At 39.3% G+C, this 22,275-nt stretch overlaps 1 long non-coding RNA gene and 1 pseudogene across 1 annotated transcript; one reads left to right on the plus strand and one right to left on the minus strand.

Annotated features, from left to right (window-relative positions):
• Positions 1-2,866: 2,866 nt before the first annotated feature.
• On the minus strand, positions 2,867-4,695 carry LOC112168164. The gene is made up of 3 exons (XR_002924118.2): positions 4,242-4,695; positions 3,127-3,185; positions 2,867-2,912 (listed from the first exon to the last, which is right to left on the minus strand). It is a non-coding gene; the product is annotated as an uncharacterized LOC112168164 (long non-coding RNA).
• An 11,683-nt stretch (positions 4,696-16,378) lies between these two features.
• Positions 16,379-19,961, plus strand: LOC112203809 (annotated as a pseudogene).
• Positions 19,962-22,275: the final 2,314 nt, after the last annotated feature.

Here is a 22,275-nt window from a genome sequence, read left to right on the forward strand (position 1 = left end):
CACACAACGTGTATAGGTAAGTCTATATCGTTTGAAGATTTCCAAATTCTAATAATTTGGTTAAAATACTAAATCTTGTAAACTCAAACAACAATTTGTTTATTGAATCACTACACCAAAAATGGTCTTTTACGGCCCACCATGTGCGCCGTAAAAGCCTATTTATGGCGCACAAAAGCATGCCGTAAAAACTCGCGCCGTAAAAGACCCCATGTCTTTTACGGCGCGCAAAAATGCGTCATAAAAGAACAATTAACACACCATAAAAGTGGTTCCACAAATGTGATTGAGGTCATTTACGGCCCACATTGCACGCCGTAAAAGACCTTCTATTTAAGGCATACCCATGCACGCCGTAAAAGAGTGACTGAATTCCTATTTAAGGCACACTCTGCGCGCCGTAAATGAGGTCTCTTCAAACAAAAAAAAAATTTATATTGCTCAAATGTCATATTCATATTCATATTACCCTCACTATAATTAATCACATTTACAAAGTAACAATTGGAAATGTATTGGTAGAATTCATTACATCAATCAATTAACCCCCTGTCCCTAAATTCTAGTAAGCAAAGGACCAAACAAAAATTAAAACAATTCATAGCTGCTGCTGAAGCCAACAATGCTTCACATTTGTCAAGCATGGCTTTCTTCTGCGCTGCTACAACAGCAAGTTCTGAAACCAAACCATTCACACCCTCCACCTGCTCATATAAAGTTTCAAACTATTAGGTACTTATCTAGCTAGTAAACCAAACATTAGTTAGCAATTGCTGAACGCTTCGGACAATCTCCTCATAATTATCTGATAGTATGAAAATTTAATGCAACAAATTCTCAGTAAATACCTCAAATCCATATGTGAGCAAACTAACAGAAGAACAGAAAAGGAAAGAAAAATGTAAATACCATAGGTATTCCCAGCTCTTTGAGGTCATTTTCTCCCTTAGCTTCAATGCAGTCATATCAATCTGCACAAGATCATAAATGTTACTAATAAGCTGAATCGAAAAATTTTAGAAACTTATTGTCTCCTTCACTTACAATTATCTATTTAACCTAACAAAACTCCAGTGTTTAACCATCTGGGTAAGTCTTAAAAACAGTTTCAGATATGTGCTGCTTTGCTAATATGATTGGGAAATAATGTTTGTTTCCTATGCTGGATCCTACAACTACCAAGTACCAAATGAGCTCGAACATAGTCATAAGACCATGCCACTATCAAGTAGTAACGTAATAAACACATGAGAGATTTGATGCCCAACAAACCTATAATAAGATACTGTATACAAAAAGATGTTATGAACTAGGAACCAAAATCTAAATATCCTTAAAAAAATGTGAACACATAACATACTAGAACAAATATAGCAAGAAACATACTTCCTCAGCCTTGAATATAATGGCATATTTTCCCAATCCGAGGTGTTGCATCAAGCCATCTACTGTCTGTTGTTCATCACCCTAAAAATAACACCCAGAAAAAAGGTAAAAACTCAAAGAAAATAAATAAATAAAATTGAGGAAGGAAACAAAGATTATAGTGGTGACTCGTATAAAAAAAAAAAAAGTAGCTCCTTGCACACAGTGAAATGAGCAAATGACTAGCACATGAATTGTGTAATAAAACCCAAACCAAATGGTGAAACAGTTCAAGTTTAACATATTCTATAACAGCATAGTTATCAGGTGAAGAGACAAAACTACGTTATGTATGAGCAACCCTTTAAGTAAATAGTAATTATAGTGCAAAACAAGCTCAGGAACAGAATTATAGCAAGGTAAGTTGTTTCCTTGCATCTCTAAGGACAAAGGCAAAAGTTTGTCATAGACAAAGGCCTACAAGCATAATCATGGCACAATTTTTCACTTTATTAACATTTTGACCTTGAATGCATGTGTGCACGTTTTGGACCACTCCAGAAACCAGCCTATCCAACTTGTATTTTGAAGCAGAGCCTACCGAAAACTATTTACGATTAAGAATCTATGGCTTCTGGAACTCGATCTCTAACATCAGATGCAATGAATAGTCATCCTCCAAAGGTGGAGGGTCTAACAAGTTCATCTCTCAACCTCTGTGTTCTGTTTTTATTTTTCTATCAACATTACATATACTAAACTAATATAGTGATTGATGTGCCATTGCTCAAACGCAGCACCATCTTATCACATTTCTTGCTTTCAAATTTCAGAACTAAAGTGATCAACAGCCTCTGTTTTAGCACTTATAGTTTATCTATTTCAGAAAACTGGCCATGCAATTGCCATTTACAGAACTTCGAACGGCCTGCTGTCCTTAGTCTTTCCTACCAACTGGACAAGGCATGCTTGCAACATGATTGATGCTTCTAACTATAGGAGAGAAGTTTGACATGCACAATGCACACAGAACTTAAAGTTCAATCCGAATATCCTACAATTCTAGATAATGCCTAGTTAGCTAGTAAGATCAATATTCTGAAATGTATATTCTTACCACAAACATAAATAAAATTAAAGAATTTCTTCAACTCAGTTACTACGACATCAATACTCAATAAGCTAAGCTAGAGTGGGGCAACAAAACATAAGAGCAAAAAGTAAATGAAATGAAGAATATATTCTTAGCTAAAATAAAGACCACTTCAACCACTTCACAAACCAAGCAGCAACTGTCAAAGAAGAATTGTGGTAACCATATAGTATCTTCCAAATAATATTTTGGCACCATGGTATACAGAGGAGTTCTTTTTTTTTTTTTACAAGAGAATATACAATATAAGAAGGGAGCGATGATCAACTGCACAAAAATTACACTTTGCTTTCAGTTCAAGATTTATTCTTAATAAAATAACCAATTAGCCAAAACAACAAAACTCACCTTCACACAAAGTGGAAAGTTCTTGCCCCTTTTATGTTGAACATATCTGAAAGCATAAATCAAATATAGAGGACCTTGTCATTAGAATGAAAGAAAAATTCAGCCATGATAAAGAAAATCAATAATAGTGACACAAAAAAAGAAAAAGAAAAAAACTGAAAACAAGAACATACCTAACAAACATTGCTCAACTTGCCAGCAAAATAGACAAAAGCTGAGGATTTTCACATGGTTGTAATTGTGTAGATAAAATGCTTTACCTTTCATTTGATCAGGAAGAAACTTAAGCTGCTCCCCAAGCTTGACTGAGAGAGGAAGCCTGAACATAACATAGAAAGGTACTTCATGTTTCATAGGTCACCAATTGTGACTCAAAGCATTTGTGATCATACCCCATGCATTGAGAAGTCACACGAGATAGATAGTCAGAGTCACTAAACATGTTGAGAATTCAAATGAGAATTTAATGTCCTCATAGTTCATTCAAGAAAAAGGTCATGTCCAGAGTAGTACCTTTAATGTCCTCAAATTTAAGCAGCCAACTCAAACTAAACAAAGTAATAATAATTTAAGTGAAAATGCCACACTACAAAGAGGGCGCACATAGTTTAGCAATTCCAATCTTATCAACTATTATACATAGCGCATATGTCAATGTATTTACCAGAATAACTCAGAAACTAAATATATTGCGCCCCACCCACAACTACTCTTGCATATTACGCTTAAAACGATTAGGTGTAGAAGATGGCCCCACTCCCATTCCCTAATAATATGCAGCTGCCTATGATTAAGCTTAATTTCGTGGTTAGCACCAATGCTTACTTTATTCAACAAGCTATTATCAGAAAACTGATTGAAGTAATAATATGTCAATATTCCGTCCAACAACAAAACATGATATGCCAATCAGGTAATACTCATACAAATATGCAATGAACTTAGACTAGCATACTAACACGGAGCTGCATGTATATATTATACATTACAGAGGACATGGAGAATTGAAGAGGATCGCTCTACTACTTAAGTATACTATAGATCATAACATCTATGCACAACACAAGGAGAACAAGTACATTACACTAACTATATAAGAGAAAAGAGTTACAAGTACATTGTCAATTTTGCAGATATGTGTAATCATAACTTGAGTCCGATACGTAGAAAAGAGCAACAAGAGAGGAAAAAAAAATCAAAATGTATACAGAAAGAATAAATCTTGAGAGCTCGTTACTCCAGAACAAAAAAATGCCTAAAGAGGGAGATCGAGGAAAGCCTGTCACAATTCATGGCCGGGCCTAGAAGGTATTGCACAAAAACATCCAAACCATAAGAGCCATTACCTACAAATTGAAAAGGAGAGAAGGATTACCCATTCATGCTGAGCAAATTTGCTTTGCTCTGACATTGGATTTGAGCACCATCATTCGGAAGTCGCCGCCCTCCACCATTGCTCCTGCAAGTCCACGATCGATGATGCTGCGCTGACAACCTACCCACAATCCATCGCCTCGATTAACACAGCCAACACCAAGGCCACCGCCAGTTCTAACAAAGCAGACCACATCTTTGAAAGGAACGCCGCACTGGTGGCCAGGCCACCATGCCCAATCTTTCAGATCCGGAGTCGCCGCCGCCTCTCATTGCTAGCCCCACCGCCTCTTCATCGCCAGCCCCACCGCCACAAGAAAAAGTGGCCAAAGCCACCATATCGAGATGCGCTGCTCGACCTCGCTCCGGTGAAACCCTCGCCAATCCACCACCACTCGGGGAAGAAGTCCAGCTATACCAGAAGAGAAAAATAAAGGAAAAAAGGTCGAAGCCAACCCAGAGATCCCCAAGAGGAGATGTTGGATTTGAGCTCCTTCTATATGCAAAGGCGAGAGAGAGAGAGAGAGAGAGAGAGAGAGAGAGAGAGAGAGAGAGAGAGAGAGAGAGAGAGAGAGAGGAAGGGATGGATGATAATGTCAGGGTTTGGGTCTGGCGTTTGTTTTGTGAAGATTGGGTTTATAAGGTTTATTAGTAAGAGGTCGATTGGGTGGGAGATTAGAATTTTAGCCGAAATAAATAGGCGGGTTCTCAAAATATGTGGGGCACTTATTTACGGCACACTCTAAACGCATGCCGTGAAAGACCAACTAGAAAAGTCTTTTACGGCGTGCTTTGGCACTTATTAAAAGCATGCCGTGAAAGACCAACTAGAAAAAGTCTTTTACGGCGTGCTTTTGCACATATTAAAAGCACGCCGTAAAAGGCTAACAGAGAGGAGTCTTTTACGACGCGCATTCAAAGCACGCCATAAAAGACTAAGCAAGAGGAGTCTTTTACGGCGCTCATTTGGAGCACGCTGTAAAAGGCTACAGAGAGGAGTCTTTTACGGCGCGCATAATATGCACGCCGTAAATTTTAGGCGGTAAAAGCCCAGATTTCTTGTAGTGAATGTAGAGAAAAATGTTAGGACTAAATTCAGTTTACCCCCTCCAACTTTGGAGCAAAAATCAGTTTGGTTTATGATTTTTATTTTTTTTAATCATGATCGTCCCTGCACTTCTAATTTCTATTACCCGCGTCCAAATTTCAAAGTTGGCTCCAATCATAACGTCATAAGTTGACTTGGCACTGACATGAAGGCTCATTTTTTAGCCTTTGACCCTCAGTTGCATGAATTGTCCAAACTACCCCTTGTTACCATATATTCTTCTTCTTCTTCCTTTGATTTTGCTCTCCCTACTCGCCTTTCTTGCCATTGGCTTCTACCATTGCTCTTCTTCTTCACTTCTCCAGAGAGACCTTAAAACCCTCTATGTTCCCTTAAAGACTTCACTCTTCCTGCCTCATCTTCAACATGTAACCACACTCACCAACTCACTACACAGCGGAAGACTACAAGTATAAGCGCCCTTCTACACCCACGTGACGAAAAGTCCACCTCAGCTTCGATAACGATCACTTGATATTTTAACCTGCACAATAACCCTACACCATAGAAATAGTGCACCGGGATTGCAAACCACAAACCCGGTAAGCTTTCCAGCCCGTATGAGTAAACTCAATTAAAGTGACTCACGTCACGCATGCTTATAATTCCTCAATTCGTGAGACAATTAAAGCATCAACATTTAATTCCACAAAAACATGCTTTCACCATCTTAGTATAACAAAATCAATATGCAATTATCACAACAAATAACGTCAAGTCCATAACAATCAATATCATGCTTAAATCAATTAACTCAACTAAAACCCACATGCTCTGTCTCTCAATTCATTTTATCTCTTTTCCCACAACTCCAATTACACAATTAACTCCATATATGTTAAACATTTTACGTCTCCACAATCTATCAGATCACCAATCATTTGCCTCAACAGCACAACCACAAAATCATACTCATTTCCCCTCAACATAAAGTGTTTGCCAAAAACATGACATCCCAACTCATTTCACGATCGCTACAGATCACAACCCACAACCGTACTCACAACAATAATTAAGTAAAATCAGTAATCCCTGCAGAGAAACTTAGTTCAGGAGATCACATTCAAACAAACAAAAGAAATCATAGTAATCCCTGCAGAGAAACTTAGTTCAGGAGATTACATTAAACAAACAAATAATTCAATAATAGAAAGGAAATAGAATACAATGCACAATTATCTATTAATAACATAATCACCGCACAGGTCATTGTAGCCTGTCATCCACCCAGGATTATGGCGTCGGATTCACATCTCAATCGTAGCCCGTCATCCACTCAGGATTATGGCGTCCGATTCACAACCCAATCGTAGCCCGTCATCCACTCAGGATTATGGCGTCTGATTCACATCTCAATCGCAGCTCATCATCCACTCAGGATTATGGCGTCCGATTCACATCTCACAGATGACCACACAGGTACTCACACAGATCATCACTCATGCCATCACACAGGCACTCACACAAATCATCACAGATCATCACACATGCCATCACATAGGCACTCACACAGATCACCACACATGTACTCACCCAGATCACCACATAATATTGTTTCTTCATCTCCCACAACCTTAATAATAGCAAAACCAATTCGAAATAATATGTTCTCATCTCCAAGCCATCATCAAAATCGAATCCCACATGCTTAATAATTTCCCAAATCAAATCATGAATCAATCAAGTCATACAATCAACACCACAACCAATAATGATTCAAGTCCCTCATGGATAATAAATGAAAGGATCACACTTACTCAATTACCCTTTATCAAAATCAATTCAATACTATATGATAATTTATATCTTCGAAGAGTAATGCTCGGAATGATAAATCAATCAATCAAATCAATACCTCATCCAATGCCATATCATCCAATATATATATTCCACGTAAATATATATATATATATATATATATATATATATATATACGTAGTCACCCACACAGGAGTGACCACTAATACCAACTATAGTTCATACGTAGTAAAAACCGAGAAATTCATTTTTATATACTTTAAAACTCATTTTCTTAACCCATTTTTCACACAAAGCAATAAATTGAGCAATAAGGAGATTCGGTTTGTAAATAAACCTTGTGAGATTTACTCACCTCTAATTCCGCTGCATCTTCTTAACAGTTCAAAATACGATTTACAATCGTCCGCCAACTCAAACTGTCAATCACCTAACCAAATACGGTCTCAACTTAGCACACAATTCATAAAACACACTTATACGAAGATCTAACGGTCGGATCTTCACCCGTGACCACACTAGGTCATCAAGACAGTCCTAATATCTTTATATCAAAACTATAAGTCCATTGGACGGTCCGATCTTCACAGATCACAAATCGAACGATCGGAATCTATCGAAATTGTAAAATTCATAACTTAATCATACGATCTCCAAAATTTACATGCTATATATCGAAATGATCTTAACAACATGTAGAACATTAAAATGGGCAGAAACTGCCCTTGAGACCCCCAGAGGTGGCCGGAAAAGGCTGCCGGAGTTAGAGGCAGAGTCGCCACCGACCACCGCCAACGGCGTCGGGGCCAGGCTACTCCTCTTCGTTTTATCGATCTGAGAAACTTTCATAAGTATCTCGAAGTCAGAAAATGAGTGGAAGTGGTCGAAAATACCTAAAATCAATCCGGTTTGGCCAGAAATTTTCCAGAAACCGACGACAGCTCCGACGAGCATGAAATCGATACTTCATGTCCGGGCCTTATTTTTTCTTGTTCAGGAAGTTTAGGTGAGTCTAATGAGCTAAGAAACTCGAAGATTGATGGCCTAAATCTCGAGATATCGCCGTCGAACTCAAAACAGCCTCAAACCGAAACCGTGCTCCCGCGGCCTCTGCCGTCCATTCCGGGGAGTAAGGCTGCCACTGGCAGCTGCGTAAGGTTGAGGCGAAGGTGTGGGGCTTGGTCTAGAATCGTGAGGTGGCCGGAGGAGGGAGAAAACAACCGGCAAAGAAATACCCTGTTTCGAGCTCGGGGAGAGGAGAGAGAGAAAATAGGGTCGGCTACCCAAAAAGGAAACTCTGATATTTTTGGAAAGTTTCCAAAAATAGTTAGGTATTTATACCTGGAATGGAAACTTTTACAAGCTCGATAACTTCTTCGTACGAACTCCAATTCTTGCGTTCCGCATATGCACGAACTCGTATCGATGAGCTCTATGACTTTCGTGAAGAAAGTTTTCCCAAATTCCGTACGTATAAAAAGTCGATTTTCACGAACCCTCTAAAACGTTCATTTTTAGAATTAAAATCGTTCGAACTAACTCCTCCACTTCTCCAAGCTTTGTAATCGCGCCCATAGCCACGAAATTATTTCTAAAAGTCAACAGAAAATAATTAGAATTTTCAGGGCATTACAGTACCAACCGAGGGTCTATTAATTATTTTGTATCCAAGGTTCTAAACATATGAATTAATTGAGGTTTGAAATGATTAATGTGCATAGTGAGCCCGTATAGTGACCAAAAGCCCAAAACTTTAACCAAAATTGAAATTCAATTATACAAATTGTAGAGCTCATATCTCATTTTTCATCATCGATCATTAGAGTAGCCGAAATATGCAGAAAATCCGCCGGAAACACCAAAACTTAATTTTAATTTTGCTGATGTGGTAGCTTGGTTAGGCAACCAGAGTCCACAGGGGCGGAGGGAGGCAGGGGCCCACTGGGTCCCATGCCCCACTCAGATTTTCAGAAAAAAATTAATATATGTATATAGTGTTTAAGGATATCTCTATTTGTGTTTAATCCAAACTCTAGGTTACTTGACCTAGTGGTAATAGGGTTCAATTAGAAGAATCTAGAGATTCTCTTTCCTTGTATGATTCTAACTATATGCATTGTAATCCTCTATATAAAGAGGCCCCTATTATCAATGAGAATACACAGCGATTATCTCTCAATTTCTGATTCCCTACAACACGTTATCAGCACAAAGCCCGAACCCTGAAATCCTAAATTCGTAGCCTTCAAATCCCAGAAACCACTGCCGCCCACCTTGAAATCTCAACTCCAGGAGTCCAGAACCAGCGGCCCCACCCCGAGACCCTACCGGAAAACCACCGAACCGGCCACCGGAAGTAGTGAAAGTCCCTCTGCCCTGTTCAAACCTTTCCTCCCAGCCTCCTACAGCCATACTCCACCAGAAGCTGCAATCTGATCCCAGATTACCGGAACCGGAAGAAATTCCCAGAAAACTGATCTAAAACCTGTTGAACCGGCCAACTATAGGTCCGGCAGAAAAACCGGCAGGAAAGAAGAAAAAAGAAAAAAAGGAAGGGAAGAGGCAGCCCAAGCCACAGCCCTGAAGCCCAGCAACGCGGCCCACTGACGTCAGCTGCCATGTCAGCATCCAGTCAGCTCTGCCACGTCAGCTCCGACCTGCCACGTCAGCACCCTCGGTCAACGTTAAGTCAATGTCGGTCAACCCTCCGGTCAACACTTTTCCTGCGACTTTTCCAGCCACTTTCCGGTGACATTTTTCAGGCCAACTTTTCAGTCAAGTTTTCCGGCCAATTTTTAAGGTAAACTTTTCTAAAAGTTCCCGTTTTTTTGAAGTTTTTCAATTTCTTCTTCTTTTCTCGGGGACTTCCATCATCCTTTCTTCTACCCCCCTTTCTCTACATAGGGGAGACCAAAAGCCGAATTGTGGGGGTTCGTGCTCACTCCAAGCTTGGAGCTTGTAGAGTCCTCCAAACTTAGAGTTTGTTGAGAAGAAAACGATCGACCACGTACATCGTTGTTTCGATCTAATCCAAAACCCCTCTTAGAATCGAATTTTCTTAGAAGCGACTACGCTCAGAAAACCCCTAATTTCTTGGAAGCGACTACGCTCAGAAATTTAATAGCTTTTTGTGGTAGCCCTTTTCGCTCCGAAACTAACCCTAATCTTATGTTGTTTTTCAGGATGAGTTACCTGAACAAGTTGAACTTTGTTCCACTAGAGACAACTGGCGCAGGATACCATAGGTGGGTCCGAGATGTGCGCCAACATCTTAAGGCTGATGGACTTCTGGAAGCCATCTAAGAGCCTAGTCAGAACGTGCTCTCCATTGAGCAAGCTACTGCTTTTGAAGCAAAATAAGTTAAAGTCATAATTCTCATGACAAGGCACATGAATGACGCACTCCAAAATGAATACCTCAATGAGGAAGACCCAAGAAAGCTATGGGTAGAACTTGAGCAGCGATTTGGCAACGTTCGTGACTCCCTACTTCCTGATTTAGAAGTGCGATGGCATAGCCTCCGCTTTTGTGATTTCAAGTCTGTGCTTGATTATAACTCGGAAGCTCTTCGTATCAAGTCTCTGATGGAGTTTTGTGGCCAAGCCATAACTGATACGATGTTGATCGAGAAGACTCTCTCTACCTTCCCCGTCTCTGCACTGATGATTTCAAAGAATTATCGGATTGATGTAAATGCAGGACGTATCACAAGGTTTCATGAGCTCATTGGCGCCATGAACGTAGCTGAAAATCACGACAATATTCTTGTGAAGAACTATAATGCTAGACCCATGGGAACTAAGCCTATTCCAGAGTCTAACCATAGTCGCGCCCCCAATGGAGGACGCAAGGAGCGAAACCCTAAGAGTAGGGACAATTCTGGACATTCTGGTCCTTATGTTCGCCCTAAAGAGGAAGGAAATCGCCGAGAGAGGCGTGCACGGAACCGTGGAGGTCAACGTGTGAAGAGAGAGAGAGGCGGAGCCTCCGACCATGGTGGTAACGCCACCAAGAGCATAGGTCGTCCAAATCGCGCCCCAATGGCTCCTCGATCAAGGGAGCCTGACCATAATGATGTTTGTTTTCAATGTGGATCAACTGAACATTGGGCCAAAACATGTACAGCACCCCAGAATGTTGCAAATGCATACAAGACGTATCGTGAAGCAAGGGAAGCAAATTACATGGAACAAGAAGATCAAGATGGCGATCTAGATCTAAGGGTGGAAGACTACAAGGATCAAGACCCAGAAACTGGCGATTTTGATTAAGTCTTTTTATTTTCCAAGAGATGTAGGCGATTGCCATATTACTTTTTATTGGATTAGATTTTCTTTGATCAAAGAAACAATGATGTACTTCGTTGGCTTATGAATAAAATTTCGAGTTCTTTTCATTATGACTCAATTTTGATTCTGAACTTATGACTTTGTGACTACGATGGCTGGGCCATCAGTATTACTTCAAGGACATGGAATAGCCCAAGTTTCACTTGCCAAATGGCACCTTGATTACAGCTGTCACATACACTCTCTACGCCCTTAGGGCAAATCGTACCCTATGAATAGCCAACGAATTCCATGCGAAAATGCATGTCGAGAACGGAAATGAGTTCCTTTGCATTACCTCTAATGATTGCGAATAAAGGCGCATCTTAGAGAAGTTTATGTGTCTCTCTAGTGGATTCTATGTCACTATTCGAGCTATTAATTCAATAAAGTTACGAGAGAAGATCTCTTAGATTTAGACACATATTGGCTTTGTCACGACAGGATAGGTCATCCTGGTCATGATATGATGATCCGTCTACAAAGGCTTCATATGGACATCCTTTCTCTCGAGCGAAACGAAGCATGAATCAAAAATTGATTTCCAGACTAAGTGTGACCGACGCAGCTGCCTAGGGCACTGCCTTAGTCCACCACCAGCCTAGGGCTGGTGCAGTCCCTATCCATGACGCCATGGATGGCATACATCATGGTGATGGCGCCCCAGGTGATGCTGCAATCACCAACTTGCTTCGAATAGCGTTTTGGACACTCAGGCCTAACCAAAATACTCAATGGTTGCTTCTAAGGCCTCTCGCTCGTTTTACAAAGCCCGTTCCTTAGGGAAACTAGGACTGAGACCGTCCTATGCAAGGGATATAACAATACTCATTCTGTTCTTACAAAGAATCCGTAGGGATTTTTTGGATTGATTCAACCAACTTGCGGACGCTTAAATATTTCATGATGTTGGTTGACACGCAAACACGCTGGTCACTTGTTGTGCCATTGTCCACCTATAAATGCTGCTTACGCTACACTCCTAGCACATATCATATGACAACGGGCTCACTCCCCAAATCATCATATTCAGTCAATTGGATTTGACTATGCTAGAGAGTTTACATCGAAAGACTTTCGATGGATATTATAATGGGACTGATGTTGGACATCATATTCCCTCGTACACACCCAAATGGTCTCGCAGAAACAACTACGTTGGTCGTCCGGACATTGGTAATGCGCACCAATCTTCTTACATCCGCTTGGGGTGATGCAATATCGCATGCAGCTATGCTAATTCGTCTATGACCTACCGCCACTCAATGTACCTCTGCGTTGCCGCTAGTGACTGGGTACACGTATTTTGTACTTACGCACATTTGAGTGAGCCATTTATGTGCCAATTGCACCGCCACAGCGCTCTCTGATGGGTCCTTACAAACGAATGGGAAACTACGTTGGATTTGAGACTCCAACAATCGTCAGTTACTTCATGCCCTTGCAAGGCGATCTCTTTACAGCTAGATTTGTGGGTTGTCACTTTGATGAGACAGTCTTCCTGTCGTTCAGGGGAGATAAGAACACAGATGTTCAACAGGAACGATAGGAATTGTCGTGGTCTGTCCCCACTATGTCTCATCTCGATCCCTATTAAAGTGACGAGATCACACAAATATGCTGCAAACATGCCTGCAAGGAAGGACGTCCCTACGAGAGGATGTAGTGCCACCCTACACGGAGGTAGGCATGGCGCCAATGCCAAAGAGAGTGGCACTCTGGCGTTACAGGCCATGGCCCCAGCTAGGATGAGTGGGAGACCCGTGGGTTCGAATGATACTTTGGCACATTCCAATCCTTTGATCATCAAGACTCAAAATCCGTCTCATAAGTATCTTCCGGGTTATGGTTATCATTGGGGGATGCCTCAACGTCAGAACCTATTCCTGAGAATATAGAGCTCTATGAAACTTACACTAGTGTACATGAGACGTGGGATAGAAACTCCATCATAATTGATGATGTAGTTGCGTATTTCGTTGCACATGAGTTTGTTGAGTCAGATGATATCGAACCACGCTCCGTTGATGAATGAACGCCAACGTAGAAAGTTTTTGGCCTAAATGGAAAGATGCGATCCAGGTTAAGATGGATTCTCTAACGAAGAGGAAGGTTTTCGAGCTAGAGATGCCAACACCTCCTAAGATAAATCCTGTTGACTAATGGGGTCTTCGTTAGAAAGCATAGTGAGAAAAAGAGATGGTAATCTCGCCTTATGGCGCAAAGCTTCTCACAAAACGCCCTAGAATCGACTACGATGAGACATATTCTCTCGTAATAGATGTCATTGCACTCCACTACCCTGTCAATTTGGTAGTTTCCGAATAACTGAACATGTAGCTTACAAATTTGGTCACTACGTATCTCTATAGGGATCTAGATACGGAATATACATGAAGGTTCATGGCAAACTTCATTTACCCAAGTCAAGAGGTTCTAGACCACGGAGCGCGTTTACAATAAGGTTGAAACGCTCACTAAAGTGACTACTTGATTGGGAAGGGATATGCCCACGCGTTTCTATCACAAGTTTCGGATTCTATCGCGGTTCATGTTGGACATTATCTTCATTAGAGGCCCTTAAAAAGTTAAGAGAAACCGCTGAACACTTGAAATCCGAGTTTGAGATGAAGGATTTTGGGAGAACACGATTATGTCTCGGTTTGGAACTTGAGTATCATGTCGATAGATGCTTAGGCATTTTGACAAGGTCAAGCCTTCAAGCACCCCCATGATCGTCCGTAGTCATGATCTTGAAAAGGACCCTATTCGTCGAAAGGATGATGACGAAGATGTGCTAGAAGCAGAAGTGCCTTACTTAGTACAATAGGCTCATTGTTGTACTTATCCCAATGCGCAAGACCGGACATCTCATATGTTGTGAACTTGTTAGCTAGATATAGCTCTGCGCCAACGCGACGCCATTGGATTGGTGTAAAAGATATCTTTCGATACGTGAGATGTATGAGTGATATGGGCTTGTTCTATCCCTACAAAGAGATGATGGATTCGGACCCATCACACACCAAGAACGCCGCCAACACTGGCCTGCATCCATTATCCCCATCCCAAAACGACATGTGTTTTGGAAGGTTTTGCTGATGTTGGGTATCTCTCTGACCCACACAAATGTCACTCCCAAACTGGTTAAGTGTACACCATGGGAAAAGACCATGATATCTTGGAGGTCTACAGAATAGACCGTCGCTATATCTTTGAACAATTCAGAGATCATTGCTCTTCATGAAGTGGTTCGTGAATGAATATGGATTGGATTCATAATTACGCATGTTCGAATAATTGTGGTTTGAAGTCTACCACATATGAGCCTACGAGCATTTAGGATAATGCTGCTTGTTTTGAACAAATGAGGCAAGGCTACATCAAAAGCGACAACACCAAGCATAATCAGCAACAACAGACTCTCCTCGAGATCAAAGTGAACTAGGTTCGATCTGAGGACAGTGAGGCAGACTTGTTTACTAAGTCATTGCCCAAATCCACGTTCGAGAAACATGTGGCAAGAATTGGCTTGCGGAAATTATCTGAATTCCCATGATCGTAGTCATCAGGGGGAGGCGCAGACATCAGGGGGAGATGTCTACATGTTCACCTCGAAACGTGAAGGGTGTGTTGTGCTCATTTTCCCCTTCGACCGAGGTTATTTTTGTCCCATTGGGTTTTTGTTACTCGGCAAGGTTTTTAACGAGGCAACGAGAGAAGCACCGCGTTTGGACAACACAACACAAGGGGGAGTGTTTAAGGATATCTCTATTTGTGTTTAATCCAAACTCTAGGTTACTTGACCTAGTGGTAATAGGATTCAATTAGAAGAATCTAAAGATTCTCTTTCTTTGTATGATTCTAACTCTATGCATTGTAATCCTCTATATAAAGAGGCCCCTATTATCAATGAGAATACACAGCGATTATCTCTCAATTTCTGATTCCCTACAACATATAGTTTAATATTATATTAATATCATATTTGTATTATAGATTTTTATATTATTTTTTCTCAACTTAATCCGAAGTGCTTAGGTGCTCCTCTTTTGTTTTTGTTTTTAATTTTTTTTATGGGATTGTTTGAGGAGGAACACGTTTGAACTTTTAGTAATATTATATAATATTTTTTTTTCCTAAATTTCTTTGACATCAATAATAGAATTTGTTATGATTAAAGATTCATATTTCTTACTACTTACAAAATTTTAAATTCAATAAAAAATTTCTAAAAATATATAATACAGATCTGTGACATATAGTTCAGACCAAAAAAGATGTGACACATATTCACCGATGTACTTACTTTTGTTGTTAGCATTGATTGTACCAGTTGTGACTGCAAGTGTAGAAATAGTATTTTCTGCTATGAACATTGTAAAGACTCGTTTACGCAGTCGAATGGGTGACAAGTTTATGAATGATTGCTTGATTTCATATGTTGAGAAAGACATTTTTACTAGTATAGATAATGAGACTATCATGCAACGATTTCAAAATATAAAATCTCGTCGAGGATAAATCATTGTAATAGATAGAAATTACATTTAAAGATTTTGTATGTTTTTATATTTCTACTTTTTTGTGTGCCCCAGTAAACCTAAATTCCTGAATCTGCCACTGAGAGTCCATAGTTAGATTCGAGCTGTCAAGATGGTTCAGACACTTCCAACTTGATGCCCGAATGTTGCCGGACGCTAGAGATCACAGTCGGTTCATTATAGCGAGCAAAGAGATCACAGGTTGAGAGCTGTACATTATTTTGAGCCAGACCAAGCTGTGTGGAGTTGACAATTACGACAGTTACAACCCAAGTCAGCCAAAATACTTTTAAAGTTATTTTCGATTTTATTTCGCAATAGTATTTTAGATTTTTAGGCAAAACAACCACTTTGTTTTTTTCCCTCCTCCTACCTGTATAACGACTAGAGTTTCAAATCAATTTCCCCTTTTCCCTTAAAATCCCTGAGAGCAAAACAGTGTGTGTGAAAAGTTTTCCCACTCCCAAACTTACCCGACCTTTCGATTCCACACCCCAAATCCCCAATCCTTCTAGTGTTTCAATTCACTTTCAGACTCTCCCCAATCACCAACCCCCTTGGATCGAACCCTTAGGCTTTCAATTTCCCTCATTCTTTCTTCTAATTTCAAACTTTTCCGCCGGTCTAGGGTTTCCGATATGAAGAACCGGCAAGAATGGATCCTCTTCCGCAAGAAGTCGGCGATTACATCAGAGAGTCGATTGAACACACCCTCGGCCTCCCCGTGTCCGCACAGATTCTCGAATTGAAGCTCCGGTGCTCGGAAGCCGCGAAGCGACGGCTGCGCGAGCAGTACACGGTTCTACTCGCCAAATTGAAGGAGAAGGATCAAGCTCTGGACCGATTTGGTTGGGTTTCTTATGTGTTTTTGGTTTCAGGCCGAGGCTTGTATGAACGCTCAGGCTTTAAGGAAGTTTGTGGAGGAGAATCAGAGACTAGCGGCAGAGTGTGCGCATCTGGTGAGTCAGTGTAACAAGTTGGAGAAGGAGTGCTCGCTCTATGATCATGACCGAGAGGCTTTGATGGATTTCGGAAACGAGGCAGACCAAGGAGGCTGAGTTGGAGGATGAACTGGGAGAACTGAGGGAAGAATTGAAGTTTTACAAGGAATGAATACGAGAGGCTTTCGGTAATTCTTTCTGACTATCTTTTATTTGTCTAGTTATTAGTTTTTCATGGATTGAATGAAATTGGACTTGTTTGATTTGATTCTTTGGTAATTAGCTGTGAATTGTGCAAGGTTATTCGAGAACTCAAGTTCTGTTGTTTTTCCTTTTGTGCTTGTTGAAATGATTCCTGTGGCATGCTGCCTGTTACGAAATTCATTTGTTGAATTAGAACAATCTAAATAGTTTGGATAGTTGTGCTTCATAATCTTTTATGTGCGGCAACTCATGTTCCATTGGATGGATGACAGGAGAAATTGTTTGATTGCTGCTTTTGCTCAACTTGTCTGATATTCAGATTGTAAGGTTAAAGTTATAACTCCACTAAAAACACACCCGGTGCTCTATTCTTGTTTTTCTTTCAAGCATTTAGATTACTTATTACAATACATTGTATGTAAACTTGGTTTGATCTTGATGGGAATAATAGTGTTTAAGGCAAAGTATGAGCCCAATCAACTGAAGCCATCAAGTCGTACCAAAATATTAGTTTTCTTCAATGTAGGACGTGTCTAGCCATGAATCAGAAGTTCTCATGTTCCTTTGTTGCTATTGCAAAAGTTCAATGTGCATATTTTTGCTCTAAGGGGTAGTAATCAGTTATTGCCTTATTGGTAATTGGTTTTGAAGAGATATGCCTAATGGTACCCTCTTTATCTCAATCCTTTGTAAAAACTTAACCTGTTGTCAATTTTTCGAGAGGGTAAATGTGAAGCCAGTTAGGGGTATCTGCTGAACACTGTGTATAGGATTCAGAGTTTGACAACTTGCGTTATCACTCAAACTTGAGCTTTACTCTCTTCCATCTCAGTAGAGTGCTGCTAGATGTGGAATTTGGGAAGCTTAATATAAACTATGTGTATAAGATTGGCACTTTAACCTAACTTTAGGCTTTAGTCCCTTCCATTTTAGATTCAGCGCTGCTACTGTACATATTTGGGACCAGGATTCTAATATAACTGTGTGTATAAGATTGGCAGTTTAACCTAACTTTAAGCTTTAGTCCCTTCCATTTCAGATTCAGTGCTGCAACTGTGTATATTTGGGACCAGGATTCTAGAAAGATGTATCATTCTATAATTCTATCTCACTCTTAACAAAATTATAGCATTTATGGAAAACTTGACCTCATTTCTCATGAATTTTATTTTCCGATTTTTTAAAACATGAAGTCAGAAGTTAATTTGATTGTCTTAATGCATGCTTTGTTGTTGTTTTTTGGAAAAATTTGAATCTAATTGCCGATTGGTTTAGAATGTAAGTCACTGAGTCCATCGTATGCCACTCATTGGTTGTATAATGATTAATGAGAGATCATGCGGAATGTATATGAAGAATATCAATTGTTATCCCACTGAACGTATTAGTGACAGTTAGCAATGTCTGCATATGGGCAGTTGATTATTAGCTACAATTTACGTGACATAATATACCTGCAAATCTGGTTAACCCATTTAGGTATTGTGTTACAAAGGTCATGTAGAACTTATTATCACTTTATCAATCAAATAAGATTGGATTTTGTAATTGCAAAACAGGCTTAAATATCAGTAAGAATCACTTCTTTGGCAGTTTTTGTATTTCCTGTTGATGATGATATAGAAAAATAGGTATTATGAGTCAGAGTCTCTTTTACTGTGATTTTGCGAAGGCTGATGAATATTTCTATGTTGAAGGTTGATTCATCTGCTGAAGGCTCACCTGTTGAAGAGAAACTAGTGGAGTCTGTTTTAGCAACATCGACCAAAGATGAGACTGGGGCGGCATGTGCATTTTTGGAGCCAATAGCTGAAATGGGTCATGTCAAAGGTTGCTAAATATGTGGAATGGGTGAGTTTGTTTACCACTGTGCATTGTTCCTTTTTGAGTCGTTTTTGTGGCAGACTATTGTTTTACTGCCAACATTTTGAATTGCCCAGTCTACTTTCATCTGCTGCTGACATATGGGTGTCAATTTCTATTTTCTGAAGTCAAAGAATGCTTAAAATTTCTTTTCGTTTAGATGGCAGCTTGAGGCCGTCATCTCAAAAAGTTTTATCGCTAGTTGCTGAGTTGAAAACACTTCAGAAGAATAATGAAACACTTGAGAAGGATAAAGAACATCTAAGGATCAATCTTCTTTCTGCTGAAGAGGAGTTGAGAAGAGCAGAACGTTTTCTAATATTGATTCTTCCACTTCCATGTCAAACCTGACATAGTGTAATGAACTAATGATATCCCATATATATTATGATGAATGCAGGTCAAATTGCTTTTCGAAGAAAACAAAGTGTTAGATGAAGCTAACAAAAGATTACTAAAGCAGTACTGCAAGGAAAGAAACAATTCTGGTTCTGATGGAAAGCATACTGATGTATCAACAAAGGTGAGAGAAAGGGAGAAGAATAGCTTTGATTGCATGTTTTACTATGCTCTTATACTTTCCTTGGCATTTCATGTCCATGAAATTGTAGTAGGATCTAATTTTATGCATTCTCCCCTTTTGCAGTCAAACAAGTGAAAATCTAGCTCTAAGGTGATGAGCAGCAGCCCGATTCAGGGGAAGAACGATTTCAGTGACCAAGAATCAGCAAGACAACCTCTCTCACCCTTGCGTTGTAACTCATCTAACTCAAGACTGCATAAAAAGCAATAGGAAACTTCCGAAATAGTCTGATGTATATCTCACCTCTCATTTGTACCTTTTTATGTACCCATCATATGGGTTGGTTGGCATAAGATTGCAGATTTTCAAATGACTAACAAAATTTTTTGTAACTTGTAAGAATCATTTGCCAAGTCTTTTAAGTATTATGAACGAGTATTATGAACGAGTACATTTTCAGTATTATGAACGAGGACATTTTCTGTTGTCGCAGTAAGAAATGGGAATGTCGTGAATTTGCATTTGCATTACATGGATTTGCATTTGCATTACATGGTTACAACGGTATATGAAAACAGAGGCTTTAAAAGGTTTAGGTACATGAAAACAAAGGCTTTAAAAGGTTTTGTATTGACAAAAATTTAAAGGAAAACGATAGGTTTGATGGAGATGATTGAAATTGTTGGTTGATAACATGAAAACATTGGTTTGATGATGCTGACGACACATTGGTCAAAAATTTAATACAGAAATGGTTGCAGAGGTGTTCATATTTTTTTTCAACCGATTGTTATTGTTCATTTCAAAACTCTACGAGAACAAGCCTTGGAGGTGGACGGTAATCTTGAGTCTCCGAATGATCTCCCTTTCAAGTCCTTGAACTCTAGAAACGCATGTTTATGTCTTTGGACCATTGTTGAGAGTAGTTCCGATCACCCCCATAAATGTACGTGTAAAACACATTCACTTTTAGTTCACCAGAATTGCCACCACACTTCATGTAACAGGAAATAATTGAGGGGAATCATATATGAACAGATGAATGGTCACCTAAAATTATGAACAGATTATATGCTATTGGTAACGTTCGAGATCATATTGCTGTCTGCATCATTGCCCTAATTATCAAATACAATTGTACTCTGGTGTGTGACTATGATGATACACACAGCTTATTTCTGTTCTCGAACTAGGAACAGACACACTTCATTCAGTGTCTGTTCTCCAACACTACACCAAAGATGCAGTCAGTGTTGAAGAGTTGGCAGTAACATATATCCCTCTCACAATTATGTGTGTACAAATATAACTGATTGTTAAACGTTGAATTTACCTAAACCGGTGTCTGATGTTGGCTTTCTCATTACCATACTCTAGGTTACAGAATTCAGATATATGAAGTTGAAACTACTAGAGGAAGAAAACTTGAGCAGAAACCAATAATTTGGATTACTTTAGTTTCAAGATGTGGTCTTGAATTGGCCAGAAGTAGATATTTCCTTTCAGTTGAGATTCATTTTGAACATGATTCATAATTTTTCGTGTTACTGAAAATGGTGCAGTACATGTACACACTACATTACAAAGATCAAGTGTAACAGCCAACTAAAGAGTGAAAAACAAATGCAAAGTATTTGACTTCCTTGAAGAGAAATTACATTACAGTGTAGTATACTAACTAGTAATTAATTACTGTGTTCAGAATAAAAAAGAAATCTACAAAGATCTCCCTAGCTAAAACTAAAATATACAAGCAGTAGTCCAGCCAATACATTGAACTTGGCCGCCAAAAGAAGTTGCCTCGAGGGGAGGAAGAAGTTGGAGTCGAGGAATGCCTGTGGTCAATTATCCAAATACTGATGCTGACCATTGTAAGAAACTCTACATGTAGAAATAAGAAGGGTAAATTCCTCCTATGGTACCTGAGGTATTCCTACTTGGACAGTTTGATACCTGATGTATTAAAGGGAACAGTTTGGTACTTGAGGTTAGACTCTGTTTGACACTTTGGTACTTCTGTTAATTTTTCTATTAAATGTAAAGATAAAATTGACATTTAGAATATATGTATAAAAATATAATAAAAAAACATGAGTTTGTGGGTTGATTTTCTTCATAGGCTATGTTTGGTATGGCTGGGCTTTTCAGAAAAGCTGGCTTCTGCTTATTTCTGAGAATAAGTGGCTGAAAAGCAAAGCTGCTGAGTGTTTGGTAAACTGGCTTTTTATAAGAGCTGTCAGTGGCAGCAGCAGTGGCAAAGTGTTTGGTAAATCAAACTGGCTTGTCCTTTTTGTTTGTAGAATGACCAAATTGGACATGAGAGATTATTTTGCTTTGATTGTTTGGTAATACAAAGTTCTTCAAATGCTCTTGTTATTATTTTTAATCTTTATTATGTCCTTATTAATTTTTGTTAAATTTCAATTTTTATAAATCATGGTGACCATATATGATTAATATTGGACAATTTTAAAAATAACTTGTACAAATATATTAGTAACATTAATAACAATTAGTTTTTGGTTCGCATCAAGTAAGCAAATATGTTACAAACATAAAGAGCCTAAACAAATTAGCAAACAAACCAACTGCGAAAATTTTGTCATCCAACCAAATCAAGTGCAAAGAGAAGTCACCGGAGAACAACCAAACAACCACATAAAAAAATGCAGATTAGTTCTCTCTGATCAAATGGACTAATGAAAAAATAGGATCTGCTTAAATCTAATCAAGTATCTATACAAAACTTTGGAATTTCAAAATCC

The sequence above is a fragment of the Rosa chinensis genome, chromosome 5, assembly GCF_002994745.2.
Source record: "Rosa chinensis cultivar Old Blush chromosome 5, RchiOBHm-V2, whole genome shotgun sequence".
NCBI classification, from domain to species: domain Eukaryota; kingdom Viridiplantae; phylum Streptophyta; class Magnoliopsida; order Rosales; family Rosaceae; genus Rosa; species Rosa chinensis.